Raw genomic sequence first — 11,731 nt, 5'->3', positions numbered from 1 at the left:
CGTGAACAATTAAGTTTTCAGTCAGAGCAACAGTGAAAGATGCAGCTTTAGCAGCCTTCACTAAGCCTTTTGGTAGCAGTCTTGATAAGGCAGAAAGAAGTTCAAGAGTGAGAAATGTGAAGTGTAGATGCAAATCTCATGCTTCGTTGGTATTCTGTTATCAAGAAACCAAGTTGATCCTGAGTGGCATCAGACTAGATTGGACCATGTGGGTAGTTTTTTTTTTGGGGGGGGGGGCGATAGAAAAATCCAGCTCTTTCTTTTCTTTCCTTTGAGAAGCACAATCAAATTTTGACAGTATAACTTATGGACCAGAAACAAATTGTCTACCACCACAATTAGGCAAACAGGTTTTTAAACCTTTTGAGCAATTAAAGGCATGAATGTTTAAAACTGCATATTAATATTCCATGGGTGTCCCCCCCCCCCCACTTCTCAGGTGTCATAGATTTATACCCAGAGTCCTGACTGTGCATAATCATCTAGAACAGAAGTGTTATGTACTGATTTGTGGGTTTTGCATGGATCATAGAATCTTTCAAATAGACACAGTGCATTTGAAAAATGCCCATCCATTTTATGTTCCATATACCAAAAGGGCTTTAAGTACCACATATCTGTTTATAGAATCGTTTAGTTGTAAGAGACAAAAGCAATCAAGCCCTATTCTTGCTGCAAAGAAGGGCCACCCAGAGGTCGGACCTAGAAAGCAGATACATCACATGCAGCTATCTATGGAACAAATCATTCAAGATTACTCCCACAAATAACTCACCATAAACTGTAGGAGAGCTTCCTATCCATCAACATCTACCTTCCTATATCAGGCTTTATTTAGCGGCCCCAGCAGCATTTTGTGCAACTCAGTGGACAACAAAATGATACAGCTCTCATTTGGTTTTTCCTAATAATGGCAGCAAAATTTGAGCATTATACATTGTGGACAAAGACCTTCGAATGGAAGCCTTGTTTCTTTAAAAATTCAAGAAACCTAGCACAAAGGACTAATTTCCCCATTACATAGAAACCTACCTACCTGCCATGTTCCAATAGAGTGCGCACTTATTCATGACCAAATAAAGTGGACAAATGTGCATATACTGTACAGTTCCATATATACAGACGCAAATTCCAAAATAATTCCTAATAATTCCAGTAAAAATACAGTATGTCTCTGTTGTTGATAGGCAGCTTCAGGGTCCTTGCTCTGTCTTCTCATGATCCTTTCAAGATAAACGGGATTTCTCATGTAAACAGAAGACTGCTTGAGTTTAAAATTAAATTACTTTATCAGGCTGCTTTGAAGAATTCCATTTTCTGCTTCTACTTTTGCTTTTCAAACTGAGTTTAGTAGTTCTAAACCTTTAATTGACTACAATCCACCAAGTATGCAACATTATCAATGAATGCTTGTTCCCCTCAAGCAACAAGTTGGGGGCGGGGAGATAAAACCAGCACTCTGGACTAAGCAACTTTATTCTGACACACAGTTGTGATATATGTGTATGATGTGCAGATATCAGATGAAATGTGAAGTAATGGGTCCCAGAAGCTCAGGCAGACAAGGGAGAAATTATTTCTCAAAAAAGTGCCAATTTAACTTTAAGCCCAATTGGCACTTTCCTGAAAATATGTTTTCCCCACTGCCTTTGATGCTCTTATAGTGCTTCCTCTGATGTTTTCTTGTTGGATGCTCACTATAATATTTGAACTGCAATCCTAAAGGGAGAGAAAATCGAAGGTGGTCAAACCAATACATTCATTGCTCTGTCAAGCTCACAGTGTCAGGGTGGAAGAAAGGGTGGCGCGAGAGTCTTCTGCTCTTTCATCCCTTTTCCATTCCTCCCTCTTTAGTGATTTTTCTCCCACTGGAGGAAGCAGTGGGCTGGCTGAGTTTCCTTCCTCATTGATTGTCAGGAGACTGGGAAGGCTATAGATTCTATGGAGCTATTCCTTCTACCTGATCCATCTCCATCATATCCTGTATATGCTTATAGCACACCCTCTTTTCAGCTCTTAAATCAAAGCTACAACATTGGTAGGGCAAGTGCCTGGTAAGCAGAGGTTAGAGGAATGCTGGATCTCTCTCTCTAAGGCCTAAACTCTATCTCCATCCTCAGAGAAGGTGATCTGATGCTTCATATGGCTTCTCAGGTGCCCTCTCTGGGGCCTTAGGATGGCAGGATTAGTATTCTTGTAAACAGATGGAGTATTATTCTTTTACCCCCAAAAGATAGGACATCACTCTTTGCTTCCACAATGCTATTTGCAACATTTCAAGGGTGCAGGGGAGAAAAATATACTCAGGATGAAGTGAGCAGCATACCACATCTCTCATCTTCTGGTATCAGATGCCATTCCAAGAATGGAGTAGGGGATGCCTAAACTGCTGGTTGCCTCCCTTTCCCCCAATAATACTCTCCAAGATTGGTAGATTACTCTCTGTGGGGGCTATATGTCCCCATATAAGAATCATTGCACAAAGTATTTAAAATATCATTGGCAATGAAACACATCCAGGCACATACAAAGACCAGAGCTCCCTTTCTATCAACTTTTTCTTAATTCTTGTAAAACATAATGGGGTGATAGTGGAAATGCAGCCCCTATTGCTACTCACTTATGAGATCCTATAAATCCTGCATCAAACCCAAGTAAGTAATTAACATTGACACTCATTTCCAAGAGAGGTGAAAAAAATATTTCTCTACTGGACCTGAAATTGCTAGAAAACATGGGATGAAAATGTAGTGTGATTTAATGTCAATAAACAAAGCTATAAGCAAGCACGGAGTCTGTGTTATGGGAGATAAGCCTTTGCTTGCAGGTCCTCACTTGCAGATGTCTGTGGCTTATTAATTGTCTGTATAATTGTATTGTGAGTGAAGCAAGGAATGAAGAGGTGAGACACAGAGTTCTGGATTAATAAAGGACCATAGCTTTAATAAACATTACACGATCTACAACAGATTAAGTCATGGATCAATTTATTTACCTAACTCCTCTCCCCTCGGTATAGGTTATTCTGCTATTTGCAATGTAGTGGTTGTACCTGGTCTCTTCCCACCTGATCCCAACGTCTAGCCAAACTCTGTGCCTGGATCAGTCAACAGGTCCATTTCTGGCTCTTCCCAAAGATGTGCCAAGAGAGTTAGTCTCCCCTAGGGTCATCCAATGAAGGTAAACACTGGAAATTTCAAGAAAAGCAAAATGAAAACATAGTTCACAGAGGACATAGTTAAACTCTGGAATTCATTCTCACAGTAGTGATGTCCCCCAGCGTGGATGACTTTAAAAGATGTTTAGACTAATTTGTAGTGGATGAAGCTATCAGTGGCTACTGGCCATGATAACTATGTACTACCACCAGAGTTGGAGACAGTATGCATTTGAATACCAGTTTCTGGCAATTACAACTGGGAAGATGGCTATTGCCCTCATATCCTGCTTGTGTGCTTCCCTTAGGCATCTGCTTGGCCACTGTGAAATAAGGGAGCTTGACTAGATGAAAATCCACAGACTGAAGCTCAGTCTATATAAAACAGAGAGTGGGTGGTTCCTCTGTCCATATGAGTGGAATTTATCCTCTTCTGGATTGGGTTACATTTCCCTTGGAAAAACCAAGTATGTAGCTTTGGGGTATTCTTGGATTCAGCATTACCTTTGTTGGATTTAACATCATAAGTGGTCTCAGTAGCTGCAACTCTTTTGGATAGGATAGCTTGACTTCTGTTGTCAATGGTCTGATAACCTCCAGGTTAGACTACTGCAATGCTTTGTACATAGGGCTGTCTTTGAGGAAGGTTTGGAAACTACATCTAGTGTGGATCTCTGCGGCTTGATTGTTGAGTGGGGCAAGAAGGCATGAAGCTTTTGCTTCCTTAGTCAGTGCGGCTGTTATAGAACTCAACCTAGAGGAGGATGGGGACAAAACTAGAATTAGTTAGCTCTTCCTATCTTGTGCTCTAGCTCCACCAGATGTTGATCTCCCTGCCTTCTGCTCTACAGTGCCAATGGGCACCAGCCATCACTGCGTGAGCCTTGGAGATGCCTTCCAGACACTGGTATCATTGCAGTTTCCTTGGATGGAAATTGAGCGAGGCAGGGTGCTGGGAGGTTTAGGGCTGCAGAGGCCAGTCAACAGAGTCAATATAGGGCTTCACTGATCTGCTTGCCCAGCTGTGGCTTTGCTGCTGCACTGCCCCATCCCAGGCATGCCTAGATAAGGTGCAGCTGTGCTGGTGCTTGCAGCTTCACTTCATCACACAGGCTGTTACTGCCCAGATAATAATAATAATAATAATAATAATAATAATAATAATAATTTATTACTTATACCCCACCCATCTGGATGGGTTTTCCCAGCCACTCTAGGTGGCTTCCAACAGAATATTAAAATACAGTAGTCTATTAAACATTAAAAGCTTCCCTAAACAGGGCTGCCTTCAGATGTCTTCTAAAAATCTGGTAGTTGTTTTTCTCTTTAACATCTGGTGGGAGGGTGTTCCACAGGGAGGTTGCCACTACCGAGAAGGCCCTCTGCCTGGTTCCCTGTAACTTAGCTTCTCACAGTGAGGGAACTGCCAGAAGGCCCTTGGCGCTGGACCTCAGTGTCCAGGCAGAACGATGGGGGTGGAGACGCTCCTTCAGGGCCAAGGCCATTTAGGGCTTTAAAGGTCAACACCAACACTTTGAATTGTGCTTGGAAACATACTGGGAGCCAGTGTAGGTCTTTCAAGACCAGTGTTATGTGGTCTCAGCGGCCGATCCCAGTCACCAGTCTAGCTGCAGCATTCTGGATTAGTTGTAGTTTCCAGGCCACCTTCAACAAATGGAAGAGATGTTTCCCTCAGTAGAGCACTGTAGACAAGACACATAAACACATAGACAACAAGAGTTCCAAAGACCAAAAAGAGCTAACCACATGGATATACATAGACATAGACATAGACATGCATATACATATGAAGGAGGCTCTCTATTCATACAGGTGCAGCATGGCTGTGATGAGATACTCCAAGCTGCATGCATTAACTTAATTGTAGCAGCTACCTGAACCTTTTGTTATGCAGAATCCTTTATTTTTAATTTGTTGTTGTTATATTTCTTACCTGTTCTTCACCAGAAGGTCCCAGGTCCGGGTCCAGCATTATAAAATAGTTTCTTCCCACAATACGTGCCTGGGAATGGCTTGATGCTGACTTGGCTTGGTTCATTCCCCAGTTATAATCTGAAAATACATGCTCAGCTTGACTTAACTGTAAAATGGAACAAATGAACACTTGGCTGCCTTCTAAGGTGGCTGTATGGATTTTGTTCAGTCAGCTGAGGTGAAACCAAACCTCATGGTCTCTTAGCTCTCAGCAAGTGTACCTTTACCAAGACTCTGGAACATCACCACAGGTTTAGCAGTGCAGCAAAGAGGCAGGATAAGTCAGTGCAAATACATAATGTTCTGTAAAATATTGCACACTTGACGGAGATGCCTACAGCCTGCTGATCTTCTGGATGCACTTCTTCCAGCTTATCCAGAGCGCTTAGGATTTAATATAATAATAAAATATGCATTGTAAAGGTGCAGCTCCCATTCAGGCAAATAGGGGGTTATATCACAGTTTCAAACACTTCATCTGTTTTGTTACATAGCTGAATATGTACTTGTCGGACTTGTGGCATTAGTCAAAGAAACATGTTTTGGACCTCCTGGGATTTTAGGCTTCCAGTATTGTTCTTTTTCTCTGTTATAACTTCCTGCTTGAAGTTTACAGTTGTTACAGGTGAGAAGTGAAGTGCTTAACTTATGCAGGTGTGGTTTTTGCATTTTTGTATGTTTGCTTTGCTGTTGTTGCTGTTCAGTTTAAAATAATTATTTGTATTTTATGCATTGTGACCAATTGTGACGGCTTTTAGCTTTTAGCAATAAAGATTTCATTCATTCATTCATTCTGCTTTACTTTTATCACAGAGGATTTTTAAAAAAATTCCTCCACCCCCTAAATTATAAGCAGTAACTGGGACTATAGTGTTATTGATTGAAATAAAATGAGACAAATTAAACTGTTCCGAGTTCCTGATCAGATTTTTGGACTTGGCATTTAATCATCAAATGTGTAAATGTCTCATGATATGCCATATTTGGCTCACTGAGGTTAATATTAGGTATGATGCTAAGCTTGTTACACAAACACCAAAAAGAAAGGAAAACAGATGGAGGGCCCCCAATTATCATTGGGACCTCGGCATCTGGTAGAAAAGTTTTATATTTTCTAACAATCTTGGAATGGATAACTTTATCAGTTTCTTTTAGTTACTTTTTTTTTCATTCTTAATATAACTTCTCCATATCAGTTTACATTTTTAGAAAAGTCCTCATGAAAATCTGTCAGCATTTTAGTGCACATTGTTTGTAATATACACACTTTTGCAAAGCAATTTCCCCTGATATAACACATTTTATATTATTTGCATGAATATATCCATTTTTATGCATGTTTCCCCCTAATATATTCATTTTTGTCACATGACTCAGTTGGAGAACTGCATTGCATAAATTGGAGAAGTGCCAGTTTTGTTATCAGCATTTCATGTTTGTTTTGGAAAGTGTGACTTGGGTAGCTCTGAATTAAAATGCAAACTGAATCAAATTTCTCCTCCATACCTACCATGAAGAAAGGAATCCTAATTGTCCTTAGGGTCACATCCATACCATATGCTTAAAGCACATTGCATGGTTTTCCTGAAAGAATCCTGGGAAACATTTTTTGTTAAGGGTGCTGAGATTTGTAGCTCTGGGAGGGATAAAATACAGTTGCGAGGATTCTCTGGGGAAAGCTATGACTATGAAAATGCCATAATAAATGTCCTTAAAATATATGCAGGATGTGGCCTAGAGCTGCAGGGTGACCAGAATCGGTTAACCTTCCCATTCTTGTGTGCTGTGGTCTCAACAAAAGTTGCTCCCCAGACCTGCTATGACCACTGTTATTATCTTACTGACATGTCACATGACATTTTAAATATCATGTCTAATTTAGCCCTCACAAGAGAGTATTGATTCCCTCCTTGCCCCAAAGAAAGTTGTGTTACACACCATTGACTTAGAAAGTGTCAAGGGAATGAGGGTGAGGATAAATAGGTACCACTGTGGCAGGAAGGTAAATGGTGTTTCCGTGCGCTCTGGTTTCTGTTATGGTGTTCCGTTGCACCAGAAGCGGTTAGTCATGCTGGCCACATGACCCGGAAAGCTGTCTGTGGACAAATGTTGGCTCCCTTGGCCTGAAGCGAGATAAGCGCCGCAGCCCCATAGTTGCCTTTGACTGGACTTAACTGTCCAGGGGTCCTTTACCTTTACCGTTATGTGTGCAGTGAGAATGCTGATGAGCTGTTCATTTATTTATTAATTTTTTATCCCAGGGTGGCATACATGGTTCTACTCCTCTCCATTTTATTCTCACAATAAACCTGTAAATTATCCTGAGAGACAGTGGCTCAACCAAGGTCTTCCTATGAGCTGCATGACTGAGTAGAGATTTGAATCCTGGTCTCCAGGGTCTTAGTCCGGTACTCTAACCACTACACCACACTGGCTTCTACCTATCTCTAACTTAGATGTGATCTTGCTCTATATTTGCAGAATACCTGGGGAAAACCTGGTCTATGTAGAATAACTTGGACTGTTACAAGTGCTTGTGAAATCCTTCCCGTACTGCAGTGTTGTATGTTGAGATGTCTCTTCAAAAATATCAATATGGAATTATGTTGCACTAAAGCGCACTCAGCATTTAATACCCTGGAATCATTTTCCATGATATTTCTCTAAATTCCATGCTGTTCCTATGGAAACACAGTTAACATGAATGGTATAATATTGCGATTCGGATATAATTGTACTTTCAACTTAGCATCAACACAGTGATTACAAGTAGAAAGTTATAGAGGGTTATATAGATGGGATGTATAAAAAGAATAATTATCATTATGGTTTGTAATTAGAAATCTAAATACATGAGTATAAGGCCTCCAGGCAAAGATTATGTCACTTCTATATGCTGTACTGTTCCTGCAACACTGCAAGTATTACATAAATGTCTACTAGAAACAGCAGCAGTAATAACAATAGTACTTGCTTCTTTGCCAGGGGATAATTAATTGCCCAGGCAGGCACATTATGTGACCCATGAGAGCAACAAAATAACTGTACAAAGGTGATGGGATAAAATCAGGCTAAATTTTTATTGACAGCAGCAGGCAGGGCAAGAGTTGGCATGGCATTGGGCTCCAGGATCAGTTCATCATTCCACAAGCCCCATGTTGATGGAATGGATCCGCTGGGTTTGGATCACTCCAAACCTGTATGACAGGAGCCGGTCAGTGTTGAACCTTGTCATGGTGCAAGCCAAGCAAGCAAGGTCTCACTGGGGGACCAGGATGCAGATTCCAACCAGGCAGATACTGAACCACACTTGGATTTGCCATGGTCAATCCTCCCCTGAGGCCTCTTATGGGGGCCACCCTATACTATGTTGATCCTGACCAATGCCATTTCTGCCCTCGTACAATGTTCTTCCACCTAATAAAGGAAAGACATAATTTCACCGAGGGAAAGGTGGTGGTGGGGGACTCAACTAAGTGCCAATCAGTCTGAGAGAGAGAGAAAATCCTTTCTGGCCCTGTCAACCAATGACCCAAACTTGCTCAGTGAAGCCTCTAACCCAGGCTTCCTCAACCTCAGCCCTCCAGATGTTTTGAGACTACAATTTTCATCATCCCTGACCACTGGTCCTGCTAGCTAGGGATGATGGGAGTTGTAGGCCAAAAACATTTGGAGGGCTTAGGTTGAGGAAGCCTGCTCTAACCTGAGGGTTAGCCCTCAAAGCAAAGTGGCTGTGAGCTCCAGGGGAAGCAGCCTTATATAGGCTTCCCCCTCCCCTCTTCATCAAGGGCTCATGGGCCAGCTTTTTCCCATGAGCCCATAACACAGAAAATATACTTGGCAAAAAATTGCCAAGTATTTTGCTGCAATCTATAGGGACGCGGGTGGCGCTGTGGGTAAAACCTCAGCGCCTAGGGCTTGCTGATCGCATGGTCGGTGGTTCGAATCCCCGCGGCAGGGTGAGCTCGTTCGGTCCCAGCTCCTGCCCACCTAGCAGTTCGAAAGCACCCCTAAGTGCAAGTAGATAAATAGGTACCGCTTTATAGGGGAAAGGTAAACGGCGTTTCCGTGTGCTGCGCTGGTGCTGGCTCGCCAGAGCAGCTTCGTCATGCTGGCCACGTGACCCGGAAGTGTCTCCGGACAGCGCTGGCCCCCGGCCTCTAGAGTGAGATGGGCGCACAACCCTAGAGTCGGACACGACTGGCCCATACGGGCAGGGGTACCTTTACCTTTACTTTTACTATAGGCCGCAGCGCCACTGGGCAAAGGCATCCCGTGCTTATTGGACATGGAACAGGGCTTAAATTCTACAGTAATATCTTGCTTTTGTCAGATCCTAGCTAATATCTGCTTGTGCAGATATAGCCTATGCTTAACATCATGCTGAACTCATCTTTTATATGCTTTCTCTGTTAAGAGAGACCACTATGTCTGCACTCAGTCTGTGTGGATCCTAATTTCTGTAAGGAAATCCAACCCACGATATGCACTGGCACCTGTTAAATTTCCCACTGATCAGAGATTAGATTGTGCATAAAATATATATATATTTACTTTATTAAGTCTTGATTATTTACAAATAGGTGTGTTTGGGTACACAGCCTAATGCTTTCCCTTTTAAACTTTTTTTTTTATGTGAACTTTCTCTAGTATCATTTTGAAAATTCTCTGAGAGGATTAGCACCATTTACACTTTATGATGGTTGCTGTATTGGACTTGTAAATGGGAGCACATAGGTTTTGCTAAATACCTTTCCATTTGATTTCCTAAAGGCAAAATGCCCAGTGTTTTATAGATGGTGAATGGAATGACTCTTTGGAAGTGATTTTTCATTTGTGCATAATTACTAATATTGATAATTTGTAATCTCCTTTGAAGAAAAGCATAGTAATGAGCTGACATTGACACTAAATTATCAGTAAAACCCATGATCCATATCCCACAGGCCATAGACAAGGTCACTGGCATCGCAGTACTTTTTCAATAGGTCAGGTCTCCAAAGATTCATCTGCATACAAAATTCTTCAGGTTTCAGGCACTCAATTTTTCATATTAATTTTGTCTCTTCTTTTGTTTAACTCCTTCTGCTAAGGAATAAATTCTTTTGGATTCAGCATTCTACTGTAGTTAAAACACCAACAAACATTTAGAGAAAAAGGAAGCCTATAGTTATATCATAATCACATTTACCCAGTTATAATGGATTGCATCCTTGAAGTAAACTTACAAGACAATGCCACTGTGAGCTAATTTTTACCCTATTGTTACACTTGGCAGCTCATCCAGAGCCATTTGGTTGTCATTGGAGCGGATACAGTAGGAAATCAAAGAGACACTTGCACTGACAACATGTGGGATCCTGCTGATTCTTCAGATCTTATACAGTGTTTGTGAACTGCAATGAATTCATCACAATGTAATATTTTATTAATGGAGCTGATGACAAAGAAGAAATGAGTTATTTGTGCCTGTAGAAACCTGCTCACATCTCTCAGACGGTGAAAGAAAAACAAAAAACAAAAACCAAACAAATCATCAACTCAAATATCATCCTATGGCAGTCAGAGGGTGCTAAAGTACAAATAGCTCCTTTTTTGATTCAGTGTGAGTGCTGATAGGGCGCAATCTGTCTCCTACTGGGGTCAAGTAAAGAAATTTACAGTGGAACTAGAATGCACTTAAACGTTGTATCCAAACTTACCATTACTTTAAAACTATCATACTTATACGTTGTGTTTAAATCTACTACTAGCTTCAAACTGTTATTCTTAGCAGAATACACACGTTTTTCATTTCAACTCTTGAGTAGGAATTATTCCTTATATTGAAACTTTTGGCCAGAGTTCTTGATATATCCTAAAGAATCTGTAGCATTAAGGCAGGGAAATGAATGAAAACACTTCTACAATTATATATTTAAACATTTTAATGGCTGGAATATCATGGGATGAAAAGTGGGCTAATGACTAACAATATGATTGTTATGAAACAGGAGAAGAGTGTAACCAAACTAGATGGTAAATTAAATGTGTGATTGCTTTCATATGTCTTTGTGGGGGGTGGGGAGTGGGAGCCTAGCGGACATGGGAGGCAGGGAACTTGGTCAAGACTGGTAATGTGGTGTGCAAGGAAGGGGAGATATTCCACATCATAATCTGGATGGAAATCACGTCCTGTGGCTGCTATTTTTCCTGTGTATTGTGGAGAGGGGTGGAGTGGGGGAAGCTACCACTAGTGCCACTTCAGACACTCAACAGTTTTTAAAAAACAAAACAGGACTTCTTGCACTCCGCTCCACTTCCCCTTTTTTCCCATCCAGGGTGTCCCTGAACCCACATGCCACTTCCATAGTGGCCTCTTGTTGAATAAGAGACACTGATGGCCTTCTTCCATCCCACGAAGGAAATGGTAGGGGTTGCTGTCTGGAGTTTCCTGGGCTCTGTTCCTGCCTACCATGATTTAGAATGGTCCCCTTCCTCCCACCCCCAATGAAGGCCTTTGATTGCCACTTCAACCATCAGGTAATGTTAATTTGATACCATCCCTTGTTCCTGATGTAGAACTTCACTCATCCCTTG

The sequence above is a fragment of the Podarcis pityusensis genome (genome assembly GCF_964106645.2).
Source record: "Podarcis pityusensis genome assembly, chromosome: 9".
NCBI classification, from domain to species: Eukaryota; Metazoa; Chordata; class Lepidosauria; order Squamata; family Lacertidae; genus Podarcis; species Podarcis pityusensis.
This window is presented reverse-complemented; position numbering follows the sequence as displayed.